We start from the raw sequence: 23,447 nt of genomic DNA on the forward strand, positions 1-23,447 counted from the left end.
CACGACTAGTATGTGTTACAATGCAATGCGACTAGTGTTATAATGCAACATGGCTAGTATGGGTTACAATGCAATGTGACTAGTATGTGTTAGAATGCAATGTGACTAGAATGTGTTACAATGCAACGTGACTAGTATGTGTTACAATGCAACACGACTAGAATATAATACAAAGTAACACGACTAGTATGTGTTACAATGCAATGCGACTAGTGTTACAATGCAACATGACTAGTATGTCTTACAATACAATGGGACTGATATGTTACAATGCAACATGACTAGTATGTGTTACAATGTAACACGACTAGTATGTGTAACAATGCAATGCGACTAGTGTTATAATGCACCATGACTAGTATGTCTTACAATACAATGGGACTGATATGTTACAATGCAACATGAATAGTATGTGTTACAATGAAACACGACTGGTATGTGTAACAATGCAATGCGACTAGTGTTATAATGCAACATGACTAGTATGTCTTACAATACAATGGGACTAGTATGTTACAATTCAACGCGACTAGTTTGTGTTACAATGTAACACGACTAGTATGTGTTACAATGCAACGCGACTAGTATGTGTTACAATGCAACACGACTAGAATGTGATACAATACAACATGGCTAGAATGTCTTACAATGCAGTGTGACTAGTATGTGTTACAATGCAACATGACTAGTGTGTGTTACAATGAACATGACTAGTATGTGTTACAATGCAATGCGACTAGAATGTGATACAATGCAACATGGCTAGAATGTCTTACAATGCAGTGTGACTAGTATGTGTTACAATGCAATGCGACTAGTATGTGTTATAATGCAACATGACTAGTATGTGTTACAATGCAATGCGACTAGTATGTGTTACAATACAACACGACTAGAATGTGATACAATGCAATGCGACTAGTATGTGTTACAATGCAACATGACTAGTATGTGTTACAATGCAATGCGACTAGTATGTGTTACAATGCAACACGATTAGAATGTGATACAATGCAACATGACTAGAATGTGATACAAGGCAACACGACTAGAATGTGATACAATGCAACATGACTAGAATGTGATACAATGCAACATGACTACAATGTGATACAATGCAACATGACTAGAATGTTATACAATGCAACACGACTAGAATGTGATACAATGCAACATGACTAGTATATGTTACAATGCAATGCGACTAGAGTGTGATACAATACAACATAACTAGTATGTGTTACAATGCAATGCGACTAGAATGTGACACAATGCAACATGACTAGTAAGTGTTACAATGCAACATGACTAGTATGTGTTACAATGCAATGCGACTAGAGTGTGATACAATGCAACATGACTAGTATGTGTTACAATGCAATGCGACTAGAATGTGATACAATGCAATATGACTAGTATGTGTTACAATGCAATGCGACGAGAGTGTGATACATTGCAACATGACTAGTATGTGTTACAATGCAATGCGACTAGAATGTGTTTACAATGCAACATGACTAGTATGTGTTACAATGCAACATGACTAGTATGTGTTACAATGCAATGCGACTAGTATGTGTTACAATGCAACATGACTAGTATGTGTTACAATGCAATGCGACTAGAATGTGATACAATGCCACATGACTAGTATGTGTTACAATGCAACACAACTAGAATGTGATAAAATGCAACATGACTAGTATGTGTTACAATGCAATGTGACTAGTGTGTGTTACAAAACAACAAGACTAGTGTTACAATGCAATGTGACTAGTATGTGTTACAATGCAATGCGACTAGTATGTGTTACAATGCAATGCGACTAGTATGTGTTACAATGCAACATGACTAGTATGTGTTACAATGCAATGCGACTAGAATGTGATACAATGCAACATGACTAGTATGTGTTACAATGCAACACTACTAGAATGTGATACAATGCAACATGACTAGTATGTGTTACAATGCAATGTGACTAGTGTGTGTTACAAAACAACAAGACTAGTGTTACAATGCAATGTGACTAGTATGTGTTACATTGAAATACGACTAGAATGTGATACAATGTAACACGACTAGTATGTGTTACAATGCAATGCGACTAGTGTTATAATGCATCATGGCTAGTATGTCTTACAATGCAATGCGACTTGTGTTACAATGCAACATGACTAGTATGTCTTACAATACAATGCGTCTGATATGTTACAATGCAACATGACTAGTATGTGTAACAATGCAATGCCACTAGTGTTATAATGCAACATGACTAGTATGTCTTACAATACAATGGGACTAGTATGTTACAATGAAACGCGACTAGTTTGTGTTACAATGCAATGCGACTAGTTTGTGTTACAATGTAACACGACTAGTATGTGTTACAATGCAATGTGACTAGTATGTCTTACAATACAATTTGACTGATATGTTACAAGGCATCACGACTAGAATGTGATACAATGCAACATGACTAGAATGTGATACAATGCAACATGACTACAATGTGATACAATGCAACATGACTAGAATGTGATACAATGCAACACGACTAGAATGTGATACAATGCAACATGACTAGTATATGTTACAATGCAACTAGTGTTATAATGCAACATGTCTAGTATGTGTTACAATGCAACGTGACTACTATGTGTTACAATGTAACATGACTATATGTGTTACAATGCAACATGACCAGACTAGTATGTGTTACAATGCAATGCGACTAGTGTTGCAATGCAACATGACCAGTATGTGTTACGATTCAACGTGACTAGTATGTGTTACAATGCAACGCGACTAGTGTCACAATGCAACATGGCTAGCATGTGTTACAATGCAATGCGACTTGTAATACAATGTAACACGACTATTATGTGTTTCAAAACAATGGGAATAGTATGTTACAATGCAATGCGACTACTATGTTCTACAATGTAACGTGACTATATGTATAACATTGCAACATGACTAGTAAGTGTTACAATACAATGCGACTAGAATGTGGTACAATGTAAAACGACTAGTATGTGTTACAATGCAATGCGACTAGTGTTACAATGCAACATGACTAGTATGTGTTACAATGCAACGTGACTACTATGTTCTACAATGTAACATGACTATATGTGTTGCAATAAAATGGGAATAATATGTTACAATGCAATGCGACTTGTAAAACAATGTAACACGACTATTATGCGTTTCAATACAATGGGAATAGTATGTTACAATGCAATGCGACTACTATGTTCTACAATGTAACATGACTATATGTGTTACATTGCAACATGTCTAGTAAGTGTTACAATGCAATGCGACTAGTGTTGTAATGCAACGTGACTAGTATGCGTTACAATACAACGTGACTAGTATGTGTTACAATGCAACATGACTAGTACGTGTTACAATGTAACACGACTAGTATGTGTAACAATGCAACGTGACTACTATGTTCTACAATGTAACATGACTATATGTGTTACAATGCAACTTGACCAGACTAGTATGTGTTACAATGCAATGCGACTAGTGTTGCGATGCAACATGACCAGTATGTGTTACGATGCAACGTGATTAGTATGTGTTACAATGCAACGCGACTAGTGTCACAATGCAACATGGCTAATATGTGTTACAATGCAATGCGACTTGTAATACAATGTAACACGACTATTATGTGTTTCAAAACAATGGGAATAGTATGTTACAATGCAATGCGACTACTATGTTCTACAATGTAACATGACTATATGTGTAACATTGCAACATGACTAGTAAGTGTTACAATGCAATGCGACTAGAATGTGGTACAATGTAAAACGACTAGTATGTGTTACAATGCAATGCGACTAGTTTTACAATGCAACATGACTAGTATGTGTTACAATGCAACGTGACTACTATGTTCTACAATGTAACATGACTATATGTGTTGCAATAAAATGGGAATAATATGTTACAATGCAATGCGACTTGTAATACAATGTAACACGACTATTATGCGTTTCAATACAATGGGAATAGTATGTTACAATGCAATGTGACTACTATGTTCTACAATGTAACATGACTATATGTGTTACATTGCAACATGACTAGTAAGTGTTACAATGCAATGCGACTAGTGTTGTAATGCAACGTGACTAGTATGCGTTACAATACAACGTGACTAGTATGTGTTACAATGCAACATGACTAGTACGTGTTACAATGTAACACGACTAGTATGTGTAACAATGCAACGTGACTACTATGTTCTACAATGTAACATGACTATATGTGTTACAATGCAACATGACCAGACTAGTATGTGTTACAATGCAATGCGACTAGTGTTGCGATGCAACATGACCAGTATGTGTTACGATGCAACGTGATTAGTATGTGTTACAATGTAACGCGACTAGTGTCACAATGCAACATGGCTAATATGTGTTACAATGCAATGCGACTTGTAATACAATGTAACACGACTATTATGTGTTTCAAAACAATGGGAATAGTATGTTACAATGCAATGCGACTACTATGTTCTACAATGTAACATGACTATAAGTGTAACATTGCAACATGACTAGTAAGTGTTACAATGCAATGCGACTAGAATGTGGTACAATGTAAAACGACTAGTATGTGTTACAATGCAATGCGACTAGTGTTACAATGCAACATGACTAGTATGTGTTACAATGCAACCTGACTACTATGTTCTACAATGTAACATGACTATATGTGTTGCAATAAAATGGGAATAATATGTTACAATGCAATGTAACGACTATGTTCTACAATGTAACATGACTATATGTGTTACAATGCAACATGACTAGTATGTGTTACAATACAATGGGACTAGTATGTTACAATGCAACGCGACTAGTATGTGTTACAATGTAACACGACTAGTATGTAACAATGCAATGCGACTAGTGTTGCAATGCAACATGACTAGTTTGTGTTACAATGCAAGGCGACTAGTGTCACAATGCAACATGGCTAGTATGTGTTGCAATGCAATGCGACTAGTAATACAATGTAACACGACTATTATGTGTTTCAATACAATGGGAATAGTATGTTACAATGCAATGCGACTACTATGTTCTACAATGTAACATGACTATATGTGTAACATTGCAACATGACTAGTAAGTGTTACAATGCAATGCGACTAGAATGTGGTACAATGTAAAACGACTAGTATGTGTTACAATGCAATGCGACTAGTTTTACAATGCAACATGACTAGTATGTGTTACAATGCAACGTGACTACTATGTTCTAAAATGTAACATGACTATATGTGTTGCAATAAAATGGGAATAATATGTTACAATGCAATGCGACTTGTAATACAATGTAACACGACTATTATGCGTTTCAATACAATGGGAATAGTATGTTACAATGCAATGTGACTACTATGTTCTACAATGTAACATGACTATATGTGTTACATTGCAACATGACTAGTAAGTGTTACAATGCAATGCGACTAGTGTTGTAATGCAACGTGACTAGTATGCGTTACAATACAACGTGACTAGTATGTGTTACAATGCAACATGACTAGTACGTGTTACAATGTAACACGACTAGTATGTGTAACAATGCAACGTGACTACTATGTTCTACAATGTAACATGACTATATGTGTTACAATGCAACATGACCAGACTAGTATGTGTTACAATGCAATGCGACTAGTGTTGCGATGCAACATGACCAGTATGTGTTACGATGCAACGTGATTAGTATGTGTTACAATGTAACGCGACTAGTGTCACAATGCAACATGGCTAATATGTGTTACAATGCAATGCGACTTGTAATACAATGTAACACGACTATTATGTGTTTCAAAACAATGGGAATAGTATGTTACAATGCAATGCGACTACTATGTTCTACAATGTAACATGACTATAAGTGTAACATTGCAACATGACTAGTAAGTGTTACAATGCAATGCGACTAGAATGTGGTACAATGTAAAACGACTAGTATGTGTTACAATGCAATGCGACTAGTGTTACAATGCAACATGACTAGTATGTGTTACAATGCATCCTGACTACTATGTTCTACAATGTAACATGACTATATGTGTTGCAATAAAATGGGAATAATATGTTACAATGCAATGTAACGACTATGTTCTACAATGTAACATGACTATATGTGTTACAATGCAACATGACTAGTATGTGTTACAATACAATGGGACTAGTATGTTACAATGCAACGCGACTAGTATGTGTTACAATGTAACACGACTAGTATGTAACAATGCAATGCGACTAGTGTTGCAATGCAACATGACTAGTTTGTGTTACAATGCAAGGCGACTAGTGTCACAATGCAACATGGCTAGTATGTGTTGCAATGCAATGCGACTAGTAATACAATGTAACATGACTAGTATATGTTACAATGCAATGCGACTAGAGTGTGATACAATGCAACATAACTAGTATGTGTTACAATGCAATGCGACTAGAATGTGACACAATGCAACATGACTAGTGTTACAATGCAACATGACTAGTATGTGTTACAATGCAATGCGACTAGAGTGTGATACAATGCAACATGACTAGTATGTGTTACAATGCAATGCGACTAGAATGTGATACATTGCAACATGACTAGTATGTGTTACAATGCAATGCGACTAGTGATACAATGTAACACGACTATTATGTGTTTCAATAAAATGGGAATAGTATGTTACAATGCAATGCGACTAGCATGTTCTACAATGTAACATGACTATATGTGTTGCAATGCAACATGACTAGTAAGTGTTACAATGCAACATGACTAGTATTTGTTACAATACAATGGGACTAGTATGTTACAATGCAACGCGACTAGTATGTGTTACAATGTAACACGACTAGTATGTGTTACAATACAACGTCACTACTATGTTCTACAATGTAACATGACTATATGTGTTACAATGCAACATGACCAGACTACTATGTGTTACAATGCAACACGATTAGTATGTGTTACAATGTAACACGACTAGTATGTGTAACAATGCAATGCGACTAGTGTTATAATGCAACATGACTAATATGTGTTACAATGCAACGTGACTACTATGTTCTACAAAGTAACATGACTATATGTGTTACAATGCAACATGACTAGTATGTGTTACAATGCAACGTGACTAGTATGTGTTACAATGTAACGAGACTAGTATGTGTTACAGTGCAACGTGACTAGTATGTGTTACAATGCAACACGACTAGAATGTGATACAATGTAACACGACTGGTCTGTGTTACAATGCAATGCGACTAGTGTTGCAAAGCAACATGACTAGTATGTGTTACAATGCAACGTGACTAGTATGTGTTACAATGCAACGTGACTAGTATGTGTTACAATGCAACACGACTAGAATGTGATACAATGTAACACGACTGGTCTGTGTTACAACGCAATGCGACTAGTGTTGCAATGCAACGTGACTAGTATGTGTTACAATGCAACTTCACTAGAATGTGTTACAATGCAACGAGACTAGTATATGTTACAATGCAACACGACTAGAATGTGATACAATGTAAAACGACTAGTATGTGTTACAATGCAATGCGACTAGTGTTACAATGCAACATGGCTAGTATGGCTTACAGTGCAACATGACTAGTATGTGTTACAATGCAATGCGACTAGTGTTAAAATGCAACATGGCTAGAATGGGTTACAATGCAACATGACTAGTATGTGTTACAATGCAATGCGACTAGTGTTACAATACAATGGGAATAATATGTTACAATGCAACGTGACTAGTATGTGTTACAATACAACGTGACTAGTATATGTTACAATGCAACGTGACTAGTATTTGTTACAATGCAACACGACTAGAATGTGATACAATGTAACACGACTAGTATGTGTTACAATGCAATGCGACTAGTGTTATAATGCAACATGGCTAGTATGGGTTACAATGCAATGTGACTAGTATGTGTTAGAATGCAATGTGACTAGTATGTGTTACAATGCAACGTGACTAGTATGTGTTACAATGCAACACGACTAGAATATAATACAATGTAACACGACTAGTATGTGTTACAATGCAATGCGACTAGTGTTACAATGCAACATGACTAGTATGTCTTACAAAACAATGGGACTGATATGTTACAATGCAACGCGACTAGTTTGTGTTACAATGTAACACGACTAGTATGTGTTACAATGCAACGCGACTAGTATGCGTTACAATGCAACACGACTAGAATGTGATACAATGCAACATGGCTAGAATGTCTTACAATGCAGTGTGACTAGTATGTGTTACAATGCAACATGACTAGTGTGTGTTACAATGAACATGACTAGTATGTGTTACAATGCAATGCGACTAGAATGTGATACAATGCAACATGGCTAGAATGTCTTACAATGCAGTGTGACTAGTATGTGTTACAATGCAATGCGACTAGTATGTGTTATAATGCAACATGACTAGTATGTGTTACAATGCAATGCGACTAGTATGTGTTACAATACAACACGACTAGAATGTGAAACAATGCAATGCGACTAGTATGTGTTACAATGCAACATGACTAGTATGTGTTACAATGCAATGCGACTAGTATGTGTTACAATGCAACACGATTAGAATGTGATACAATGCAACATGACTAGAATGTGATACAAGGCAACACGACTAGAATGTGATACAATGCAACATGACTAAAATGTGATACAATGCAACATGACTACAATGTGATACAATGCAACATGACTAGAATGTTATACAATGCAACACGACTAGAATGTGATACAATGCAACATGACTAGTATATGTTACAATGCAATGCGACTAGAGTGTGATACAATGCAACATAACTAGTATGTGTTACAATGCAATGCGACTAGAATGTGACACAATGCAACATGACTAGTAAGTGTTACAATGCAACATGACTAGTATGTGTTACAATGCAATGCGACTAGAGTGTGATACAATGCAACATGACTAGTATGTGTTACAATGCAATGCGACTAGAATGTGATACAATGCAACACGACTAGAATGTGATACAATGTAACACGACTGGTCTGTGTTACAATGCAATGCGACTAGTGTTGCAAAGCAACATGACTAGTATGTGTTACAATGCAACGTGACTAGTATGTGTTACAATGCAACGTGACTAGTATGTGTTACAATGCAACACGACTAGAATGTGATACAATGTAACACGACTGGTCTGTGTTACAACGCAATGCGACTAGTGTTGCAATGCAACGTGACTAGTATGTGTTACAATGCAACTTCACTAGAATGTGTTACAATGCAACGAGACTAGTATATGTTACAATGCAACACGACTAGAATGTGATACAATGTAAAACGACTAGTATGTGTTACAATGCAATGCGACTAGTGTTACAATGCAACATGGCTAGTATGGCTTACAGTGCAACATGACTAGTATGTGTTACAATGCAATGCGACTAGTGTTAAAATGCAACATGGCTAGAATGGGTTACAATGCAACATGACTAGTATGTGTTACAATGCAATGCGACTAGTGTTACAATACAATGGGAATAATATGTTACAATGCAACGTGACTAGTATGTGTTACAATACAACGTGACTAGTATATGTTACAATGCAACGTGACTAGTATTTGTTACAATGCAACACGACTAGAATGTGATACAATGTAACACGACTAGTATGTGTTACAATTCAATGCGACTAGTGTTATAATGCAACATGGCTAGTATGGGTTACAATGCAATGTGACTAGTATGTGTTAGAATGCAATGTGACTAGTATGTGTTACAATGCAACGTGACTAGTATGTGTTACAATGCAACACGACTAGAATATAATACAATGTAACACGACTAGTATGTGTTACAATGCAATGCGACTAGTGTTACAATGCAACATGACTAGTATGTCTTACAAAACAATGGGACTGATATGTTACAATGCAACGCGACTAGTTTGTGTTACAATGTAACACGACTAGTATGTGTTACAATGCAACGGGACTAGTATGCGTTACAATGCAACACGACTAGAATGTGATACAATGCAACATGGCTAGAATGTCTTACAATGCAGTGTGACTAGTATGTGTTACAATGCAACATGACTAGTGTGTGTTACAATGAACATGACTAGTATGTGTTACAATGCAATGCGACTAGAATGTGATACAATGCAACATGGCTAGAATGTCTTACAATGCAGTGTGACTAGTATGTGTTACAATGCAATGCGACTAGTATGTGTTATAATGCAACATGACTAGTATGTGTTACAATGCAATGCGACTAGTATGTGTTACAATACAACACGACTAGAATGTGAAACAATGCAATGCGACTAGTATGTGTTACAATGCAACATGACTAGTATGTGTTACAATGCAATGCGACTAGTATGTGTTACAATGCAACACGATTAGAATGTGATACAATGCAACATGACTAGAATGTGATACAAGGCAACACGACTAGAATGTGATACAATGCAACATGACTAAAATGTGATACAATGCAACATGATTACAATGTGATACAATGCAACATGACTAGAATGTTATACAATGCAACACGACTAGAATGTGATACAATGCAACATGACTAGTATATGTTACAATGCAATGCGACTAGAGTGTGATACAATGCAACATAACTAGTATGTGTTACAATGCAATGCGACTAGAATGTGACACAATGCAACATGACTAGAGTGTGATACAATGCAACATGACTAGTATGTGTTACAATGCAATGCGACTAGAATGTGATACAATGCAATATGACTAGTATGTGTTACAATGCAATGCGACGAGAGTGTGATACATTGCAACATGACTAGTATGTGTTACAATGCAATGCGACTAGAATGTGTATACAATGCAACATGACTAGTATGTGTTACAATGCAACATGACTAGTATGTGTTACAATGCAATTCGACTAGTATGTGTTACAATGCAACATGACTAGTATGTGTTACAATGCAACATGACTAGTATGTGTTACAATGCAATGCGACTAGTATGTGTTACAATGCAATGCGACTAGAGTGTGATACATTGCAACATGACTAGTATGTGTTACAATGCAATGCGACTAGAATGTGTTTATAATGCAACATGACTAGTATGTGTTACAATGCAACATGACTAGTATGTGTTACAATGCAATGCGACTAGTATGTGTTACAATGCAACATGACTAGTATGTGTTACAATGCAATGCGACTAGAATGTGATACAATGCAACATGACTAGTATGTGTTACAATGCAACACTACTAGAATGTGATACAATGCAACATGACTAGTATGTGTTACAATGCAATGTGACTAGTGTGTGTTACAAAACAACAAGACTAGTGTTACAATGCAATGCGACTAGTATGTGTTACAATGCAACATGACTAGTATGTGTTACAATGCAATGCGACTAGAATGTGATACAATGCAACATGACTAGTATGTGTTACAATGCAACACTACTAGAATGTGATACAATGCAACATGACTAGTATGTGTTACAATGCAATGTGACTAGTGTGTGTTACAAAACAACAAGACTAGTGTTACAATGCAATGTGACTAGTATGTGTTACATTGAAATACGACTAGAATGTGATACAATGTAGCACGACTAGTATGTGTTACAATGCAATGCGACTAGTGTTATAATGCAACATGGCTAGTATGTCTTACAATGCAATGCCACTAGTGTTATAATGCAATATGACTAGTATGTCTTACAATACAATAGGACTAGTATGTTACAATGAAACGCGACTAGTTTGTGTTACAATGCAATGCGACTAGTTTGTGTTACAATGTAACACGACTAGTATGTGTTACAATGCAATGTGACTAGTATGTCTTACAATACAATTTGACTGATATGTTACAAGGCATCACGACTAGAATGTGATACAATGCAACATGACTAGAATGTGATACAATGCAACATGACTAGAATGTGATACAATGCAACATGACTAGAATGTGATACAATGCAACACGACTAGAATGTGATACAATGCAACATGACTAGTATATGTTACAATGCAACTAGTGTTATAATGCAACATGTCTAGTATGTGTTACAATGCAACGTGACTACTATGTGTTACAATGTAACATGACTATATGTGTTACAATGCAACATGACCAGACTAGTATGTGTTACAATGCAATGCGACTAGTGTTGCAATGCAACATGACCAGTATGTGTTACGATTCAACGTAACTAGTATGTGTTACAATGCAACGCGACTAGTGTCACAATGCAACATGGCTAGCATGTGTTACAATGCAATGCGACTTGTAATACAATGTAACACGACTATTATGCGTTTCAATACAATGGGAATAGTATGTTACAATGCAATGCGACTGCAATGTTCTACAATGTAACATGACTAGTATGCGTTACAATACAACGTGACTAGTATGTGTTACAATGCAACATGACTAGTATGTGTTACAATGCAACACGACTAGTGTCACAATGCAACATGGCTAGCATGTGTTACAATGCAATGCGACTTGTAATACAATGTAACACGACTATTATGTGTTTCAAAACAATGGGAATAGTATGTTACAATGCAATGCGACTACTATGTTCTACAATGTAACATGACTATATGTGTAACATTGCAACATGACTAGTAAGTGTTACAATGCAATGCGACTAGAATGTGGTACAATGTAAAACGACTAGTATGTGTTACAATGCAATGCGACTAGTTTTACAATGCAACATGACTAGTATGTGTTACAATGCAACGTGACTACTATGTTCTACAATGTAACATGACTATATGTGTTGCAATAAAATGGGAATAATATGTTACAATGCAATGCGACTTGTAATACAATGTAACACGACTATCATGCGTTTCAATACAATGGGAATAGTATGTTACAATGCAATGTAACTACTATGTTCTACAATGTAACATGACTATATGTGTTACATTGCAACATGACTAGTAAGTGTTACAATGCAATGCGACTAGTGTTGTAATGCAACGTGACTAGTATGCGTTACAATACAACGTGACTAGTATGTGTTGCAATGCAACATGACTAGTACGTGTTACAATGTAACACGACTAGTATGTGTAACAATGCAACGTGACTACTATGTTCTACAATGTAACATGACTATATGTGTTACAATGCAACATGACCAGACTAGTATGTGTTACAATGCAATGCGACTAGTGTTGCGATGCAACATGACCAGTATGTGTTACGATGCAACGTGATTAGTATGTGTTACAATGTAACGCGACTAGTGTCACAATGCAACATGGCTAATATGTGTTACAATGCAATGCGACTTGTAATACAATGTAACACGACTATTATGTGTTTTAAAACAATGGGAATAGTATGTTACAATGCAATGCGACTACTATGTTCTACAATGTAACATGACTATAAGTGTAACATTGCAACATGACTAGTAAGTGTTACAATGCAATGCGACTAGAATGTGGTACAATGTAAAACGACTAGTATGTGTTACAATGCAATGCGACTAGTGTTACAATGCAACATGACTAGTATGTGTTACAATGCAACCTGACTACTATGTTCTACAATGTAACATGACTATATGTGTTGCAATAAAATGGGAATAATATGTTACAATGCAATGTAACGACTATGTTCTACAATGTAACATGACTATATGTGTTACAATGCAACATGACTAGTATGTGTTACAATACAATGGGACTAGTATGTTACAATGCAACGCAACTAGTATGTGTTACAATGTAACACGACTAGTGTGTAACAATGCAATGCGACTAGTAATACAATGTAACACGACTATTATGTGTTTCAATACAATGGGAATAGTATGTTACAATGCAATGCGACTACTATGTTCTACAATGTAACATGACTATATGTGTAACATTGCAACATGACTAGTAAGTGTTACAATGCAATGCGACTAGTGATACAATGTAACACGACTATTATGTGTTTCAATAAAATGGGAATAGTATGTTACAATGCAATGTGACTACTATGTTCTACAATGTAACATGACTATATGTGTTACAATGCAAAATGACTAGTATGTGTTACAATACAATGGGACTAGTATGTTACAATGCAACGCGACTAGTATGTGTTACAATGTAACACGACTAGTATGTGTAACAATGCAATGTGACTAGTGTGTGTTACAAAACAACAAGACTAGTGTTACAATGCAATGCGACTAGTATGTGTTACAATGCAACATGACTAGTATGTGTTACAATGCAATGCGACTAGAATGTGATACAATGCAACATGACTAGTATGTGTTACAATGCAACACTACTAGAATGTGATACAATGCAACATGACTAGTATGTGTTACAATGCAATGTGACTAGTGTGTGTTACAAAACAACAAGACTAGTGTTACAATGCAATGTGACTAGTATGTGTTACATTGAAATACGACTAGAATGTGATACAATGTAGCACGACTAGTATGTGTTACAATGCAATGCGACTAGTGTTATAATGCAACATGGCTAGTATGTCTTACAATGCAATGCGACTAGTGTTACAATGCAACATGACTAGTATGTCTTACAATACAATGCGTCTGATATGTTACAATGCAACATGACTAGTATGTGTAACAATGCAATGCCACTAGTGTTATAATGCAATATGACTAGTATGTCTTACAATACAATAGGACTAGTATGTTACAATGAAACGCGACTAGTTTGTGTTACAATGCAATGCGACTAGTTTGTGTTACAATGTAACACGACTAGTATGTGTTACAATGCAATGTGACTAGTATGTCTTACAATACAATTTGACTGATATGTTACAAGGCATCACGACTAGAATGTGATACAATGCAACATGACTAGAATGTGATACAATGCAACATGACTACAATGTGATACAATGCAACATGACTAGAATGTGATACAATGCAACACAACTAGAATGTGATACAATGCAACATGACTAGTATATGTTACAATGCAACTAGTGTTATAATGCAACATGTCTAGTATGTGTTACAATGCAACGTGACTACTATGTGTTACAATGTAACATGACTATATGTGTTACAATGCAACATGACCAGACTAGTATGTGTTACAATGCAATGCGACTAGTGTTGCAATGCAACATGACCAGTATGTGTTACGATTCAACGTAACTAGTATGTGTTACAATGCAACGCGACTAGTGTCACAATGCAACATGGCTAGCATGTGTTACAATGCAATGCGACTTGTAATACAATGTAACACGACTATTATGCGTTTCAATACAATGGGAATAGTATGTTACAATGCAATGCGACTGCAATGTTCTACAATGTAACATGACTAGTATGCGTTACAATACAACGTGACTAGTATGTGTTACAATGCAACATGACTAGTATGTGTTACAATGCAACACGACTAGTGTCACAATGCAACATGGCTAGCATGTGTTACAATGCAATGCGACTTGTAATACAATGTAACACGACTATCATGCGTTTCAATACAATGGGAATAGTATGTTACAATGCAATGCAACTACTATGTTCTACAATGTAACATGACTATATGTGTAACATTGCAACATGACTAGTAAGTGTTACAATGCAATGCGACTAGAATGTGGTACAATGTAAAACGACTAGTATGTGTTACAATGCAATGCGACTAGTTTTACAATGCAACATGACTAGTATGTGTTACAATGCAACGTGACTACTATGTTCTACAATGTAACATGACTATATGTGTTGCAATAAAATGGGAATAATATGTTACAATGCAATGCGACTTGTAATACAATGTAACACGACTATCATGCGTTTCAATACAATGGGAATAGTATGTTACAATGCAATGCAACTACTATGTTCTACAATGTAACATGACTATATGTGTTACATTGCAACATGACTAGTAAGTGTTACAATGCAATGCGACTAGTGTTGTAATGCAACGTGACTAGTATGCGTTACAATACAACGTGACTAGTATGTGTTGCAATGCAACATGACTAGTACGTGTTACAATGTAACACGACTAGTATGTGTAACAATGCAACGTGACTACTATGTTCTACAATGTAACATGACTATATGTGTTACAATGCAACATGACCAGACTAGTATGTGTTACAATGCAATGCGACTAGTGTTGCGATGCAACATGACCAGTATGTGTTACGATGCAACGTGATTAGTATGTGTTACAATGTAACGCGACTAGTGTCACAATGCAACATGGCTAATATGTGTTACAATGCAATGCGACTTGTAATACAATGTAACACGACTATTATGTGTTTTAAAACAATGGGAATAGTATGTTACAATGCAATGCGACTACTATGTTCTACAATGTAACATGACTATAAGTGTAACATTGCAACATGACTAGTAAGTGTTACAATGCAATGCGACTAGAATGTGGTACAATGTAAAACGACTAGTATGTGTTACAATGCAATGCGACTAGTGTTACAATGCAACATGACTAGTATGTGTTACAATGCAACCTGACTACTATGTTCTACAATGTAACATGACTATATGTGTTGCAATAAAATGGGAATAATATGTTACAATGCAATGTAACGACTATGTTCTACAATGTAACATGACTATATGTGTTACAATGCAACATGACTAGTATGTGTTACAATACAATGGGACTAGTATGTTACAATGCAACGCAACTAGTATGTGTTACAATGTAACACGACTAGTGTGTAACAATGCAATGCGACTAGTGTTGCAATGCAACATGACTAGTTTGTTTTACAATGCAAGGCGACTAGTGTCACAATGCAACATGGCTAGTATGTGTTACAATGCAATGCGACTAGTAATACAATGTAACACGACTATTATGTGTTTCAATACAATGGGAATAGTATGTTACAATGCAATGCGACTACTATGTTCTACAATGTAACATGACTATATGTGTAACATTGCAACATGACTAGTAAGTGTTACAATGCAATGCGACTAGTGATACAATGTAACACGACTATTATGTGTTTCAATAAAATGGGAATAGTATGTTACAATGCAATGTGACTACTATGTTCTACAATGTAACATGACTATATGTGTTACAATGCAACATGACTAGTATGTGTTACAATACAATGGGACTAGTATGTTACAATGCAACGCGACTAGTATGTGTTACAATGTAACACGACTAGTATGTGTAACAATGCAATGCGACTAGTGTTATAATGCAACATGACTAGTATGTGTTATAATGCAACGTGACTACTATGTTCAACAATGTAACATGACTATATGTGTTGCAATGCAACATGACTAGTATGCATTACAATGCAATGCGACTAGTATGTGTTACAATGCAACGCAACTAGTGTCCCAATGCATCATGGCTAGTATGTATTACAATGAAATGCGACTTGTGATACAATGTAACACGACTATTATATGTTTCAATACAACGTGACTAGTATGTGTTACAATGCAACACGACTAGAATGTGATACAATGTAACACGACTAGTATGTTCTACAATGCAACGCGACTAGTAAGTGTTACAATGCAACATAACTAGTATGTATTACAATGCAATGCGACTAGTATGTGTTACAATGCAACGCGACTAGTGTCACAATGTAACATGGCTAGTATGTGTTACAATGCAATGGGACTAGTGATACAAAGTAACACGACTATTATGTGTTTTAATACAATGGGAATAGTATGTTACAATGCAATGCGACTACTATGTTCTACATTGCAACATGACTAGTATGTCTTACAATACAATGGGACTAGTATGTGTTACAATGTAACACGACTAGTATGTAACAATGCAATGCGACTAGTGTTGCAATGCAACATGACTAGTTTGTGTTACAATGCAAGGCGACTAGTGTCACAATGCAACATGGCTAGTATGTGTTACAATGCAATGCGACTAGTAACACAATGTAACACGACTATTATGTGTTTCAATAAAATGGGAATAGTATGTTACAATGCAATGTGACTACTATGTTCTACAATATAACATGACTATATGTGTTACAATGCAACATGACTAGTATGTGTTACAATACAATGGGACTAGTATGGTACAATGCAACGCGACTAGTATGTGTTACAATGTAACACGACTAGTATGTGTAACAATGCAATGCGACTAGTGTTATAATGCAACATGACTAGTATGTCTTACAATACAATGCGTCTGATATGTTACAATGCAACATGACTAGTATGTGTAACAATGCAATGCGACTAGTGTAATAATGCAACATGACTAGTATGTCTTACAATACAATGGGACTAGTATGTTACAATGAAACGCGACTAGTTTGTGTTACAATGCAATGCGACTAGTTTGTGTTACAATGTAACACGACTAGTATGTGTTACTATGCAATGTGACTAGTATGTCTTCCAATACAATTTGACTGATATGTTACAAGGCATCACGACTAGAATGTGATACAATGCAACATGACTAGAATGTGATACAATGCAACATTACTACAATGTGATACAATGCAACATGACTAGAATGTGATACAATGCAACACGACTAGAATGTGATACAATGCAACATGACTAGTATATGTTACAATGCAATGCGACTAGAATGTGACACAATGCAACATGACTAGTGTTACAATGCAACATGACTAGTATGTGTTACAATGCAATGCGACTAGAGTGTGATACAATGCAACATGACTAGTATGTGTTACAATGCAATGCGACTAGAATGTGATACATTGCAACATGACTAGTATGTGTTACAATGCAATGCGACTAGTGATACAATGTAACACGACTATTATGTGTTTCAATAAAATGGGAATAGTATGTTACAATGCAATGCGACTAGCATGTTCTACAATGTAACATGACTATATGTGTTACAATGCAACATGACTAGTAAGTGTTACAATGCAATGCGACTAGAATGTGGTACAATGTAAAACGACTAGTATGTGTTACAATGCAATGCGACTAGTGTTACAATGCAACATGACTAGTATGTGTTACAATGCAACCTGACTACTATGTTCTACAATGTAACATGACTATATGTGTTGCAATAAAATGGGAATAATATGTTACAATGCAATGTAACGACTATGTTCTACAATGTAACATGACTATATGTGTTACAATGCAACATGACTAGTATGTGTTACAATACAATGGGACTAGTATGTTACAATGCAACGCAACTAGTATGTGTTACAATGTAACACGACTAGTGTGTAACAATGCAATGCGACTAGTGTTGCAATGCAACATGACTAGTTTGTTTTACAATGCAAGGCGACTAGTGTCACAATGCAACATGGCTAGTATGTGTTACAATGCAATGCGACTAGTAATACAATGTAACACGACTATTATGTGTTTCAATACAATGGGAATAGTATGTTACAATGCAATGCGACTACTATGTTCTACAATGTAACATGACTATATGTGTAACATTGCAACATGACTAGTAAGTGTTACAATGCAATGCGACTAGTGATACAATGTAACACGACTATTATGTGTTTCAATAAAATGGGAATAGTATGTTACAATGCAATGTGACTACTATGTTCTACAATGTAACATGACTATATGTGTTACAATGCAACATGACTAGTATGTGTTACAATACAATGGGACTAGTATGTTACAATGCAACGCGACTAGTATGTGTTGCATTGTAACACTTACTAGTCGCGTTGCATTGTAGAACATACTAGTCGTGTTACATTGTATCACATTCTAGTCGTGTTGCATTGTAACACATACTAGTCACGTTGTATTGAAACATATAATAGTCGTGTTACATTGTATCACAAGTCGCATTTCATTGTAATACATACTAGCCATGATGCATTGGGACACTAGTTGCGTTGCATTGTAACACATACTAGTCGCATTGCATTGTAACATACTAGTCCCATTGTATTGTAACACATACTATTATTACAATGCAATGCGACTAGTATGTGTTACAATGCAACGCGACTAGTGTCACAATGTAACATGGCTAGTATGTGTTACAATGCAATGGGACTAGTGATACAAAGTAACACGACTATTATGTGTTTTAATACAATGGGAATAGTATGTTACAATGCAATGCGACTACTATGTTCTACATTGCAACATGACTAGTATGTCTTACAATACAATGGGACTAGTATGTGTTACAATGTAACACGACTAGTATGTAACAATGCAATGCGACTAGTGTTGCAATGCAACATGACTAGTTTGTGTTACAATGCAAGGCGACTAGTGTCACAATGCAACATGGCTAGTATGTGTTACAATGCAATGCGACTAGTAACACAATGTAACACGACTATTATGTGTTTCAATAAAATGGGAATAGTATGTTACAATGCAATGTGACTACTATGTTCTACAATATAACATGACTATATGTGTTACAATGCAACATGACTAGTATGTGTTACAATACAATGGGACTAGTATGGTACAATGCAACGCGACTAGTATGTGTTACAATGTAACACGACTAGTATGTGTAACAATGCAATGCGACTAGTGTTATAATGCAACATGACTAGTATGTCTTACAATACAATGCGTCTGATATGTTACAATGCAACATGACTAGTATGTGTAACAATGCAATGCGACTAGTGTAATAATGCAACATGACTAGTATGTCTTACAATACAATGGGACTAGTATGTTACAATGAAACGCGACTAGTTTGTGTTACAATGCAATGCGACTAGTTTGTGTTACAATGTAACACGACTAGTATGTGTTACTATGCAATGTGACTAGTATGTCTTCCAATACAATTTGACTGATATGTTACAAGGCATCACGACTAGAATGTGATACAATGCAACATGACTAGAATGTGATACAATGCAACATTACTACAATGTGATACAATGCAACATGACTAGAATGTGATACAATGCAACACGACTAGAATGTGATACAATGCAACATGACTAGTATATGTTACAATGCAATGCGACTAGAGTGTGATACAATGCAACATGACTAGTATGTGTTACAATGCAATGCGACTAGAATGTGATACATTGCAACATGACTAGTATGTGTTACAATGCAATGCGACTAGTGATACAATGTAACACGACTATTATGTGTTTCAATAAAATGGGAATAGTATGTTACAATGCAATGCGACTAGCATGTTCTACAATGTAACATGACTATATGTGTTACAATGCAACATGACTAGTAAGTGTTACAATGCAACATGACTAGTATTTGTTACAATACAATGGGACTAGTATGTTACAATGCAACGCGACTAGTATGTGTTACAATGTAACACGACTAGTATGTGTTACAATACAACGTCACTACTATGTTCTACAATGTAACATGACTATATGTGTTACAATGCAACATGACCAGACTACTATGTGTTACAATGCAACATGATTAGTATGTGTTACAATGTAACACGACTAGTATGTGTAACAATGCAATGCGACTAGTGTTATAATGCAACATGACTAATATGTGTTACAATGCAACGTGACTACTATGTTCTACAAAGTAACATGACTATATGTGTTACAATGCAACATGACTGGTATGTGTTACAATGCAACGTGACTAGTATGTGTTACAATGTAACGAGACTAGTATGTGTTACAATGCAACGTGACTAGTATGTGTTACAATGCAACACGACTAGAATGTGATACAATGTGACACGACTGGTCTGTGTTACAATGCAATGCGACTAGTGTTGCAAAGCAACATGACTAGTATGTGTTACAATGCAACGTGACTAGTATGTGTTACAATGCAACGTGACTAGTATGTGTTACAATGCAACACGACTAGAATGTGATACAATGTAACACGACTGGTCTGTGTTACAACGCAATGCGACTAGTGTTGCAATGCAACGTGACTAGTATGTGTTACAATGCAACTTCACTAGAATGTGTTACAATGCAACGAGACTAGTATATGTTACAATGCAACACGACTAGAATGTGATACAATGTAAAACGACTAGTATGTGTTACAATGCAATGCGACTAGTGTTACAATGCAACATGGCTAGTATGGCTTACAGTGCAACATGACTAGTATGTGTTACAATGCAATGCGACTAGTGTTAAAATGCAACATGGCTAGAATGGGTTACAATGCAACATGACTAGTATGTGTTACAATGCAATGCGACTAGTGTTACAATACAATGGGAATAATATGTTACAATGCAACGTGACTAGTATGTGTTACAATACAACGTGACTAGTATATGTTACAATGCAACGTGACTAGTATTTGTTACAATGCAACACGACTAGTATGTGATACAATGCAACATGACTAGTATGTGTTACAATGCAATGTGACTAGTGTGTGTTACAAAACAACAAGACTAGTGTTACAATGCAATGTGACTAGTATGTGTTACATTGAAATACGACTAGAATGTGATACAATGTAACACGACTAGTATGTGTTACAATGCAATGCGACTAGTGTTATAATGCAACATGGCTAGTATGTCTTACAATGCAATGCGACTAGTGTTACAATGCAACATGACTAGTATGTCTTACAATACAATGCGTCTGATATGTTACAATGCAACATGACTAGTATGTGTAACAATGCAATGCCACTAGTATTATAATGCAACATGACTAGTATGTCTTACAATACAATGGGACTAGTATGTTACAATGAAACGCGACTAGTTTGTGTTACAATGCAATGCGACTAGTTTGTGTTACAATGTAACACGACTAGTATGTGTTACAATGCAACATGACTAGTATATGTTACAATGCAATGCGACTAGAGTGTGATACAATGCAACATAACTAGTATGTGTTACAATGCAATGCGACTAGAATGTGACACAATGCAACATGACTAGTAAGTGTTACAATGCAACATGACTATTATGTGTTACAATGCAATGCGTCTAGAGTGTGATACAATGCAACATGACTAGTATGTGTTACAATGCAATGCGACTAGAATGTGATACAATGCAATATGACTAGTATGTGTTACAATGCAATGCGACGAGAGTGTGATACATTGCAACATGACTAGTATGTGTTACAATGCAATGCGACTAGAATGTGTTTACAATGCAACATGACTAGTATGTGTTACAATGCAACATGACTAGTATGTGTTACAATGCAATTCGACTAGTATGTGTTACAATGCAACATGACTAGTATGTGTTACAATGCAACATGACTAGTATATGTTACAATGCAATGCGACTAGTATGTGTTACAATGCAATGCGACGAGAGTGTGATATATTGCAACATGACTAGTAAGTGTTACAATGCAACATGACTAGTATGTG

This window comes from Saccoglossus kowalevskii (genome assembly GCF_978046115.1).
Source record: "Saccoglossus kowalevskii chromosome 4 unlocalized genomic scaffold, keSacKowa6.1 SUPER_4_unloc_1, whole genome shotgun sequence".
NCBI lineage: Eukaryota > Metazoa > Hemichordata > Enteropneusta > Harrimaniidae > Saccoglossus > Saccoglossus kowalevskii.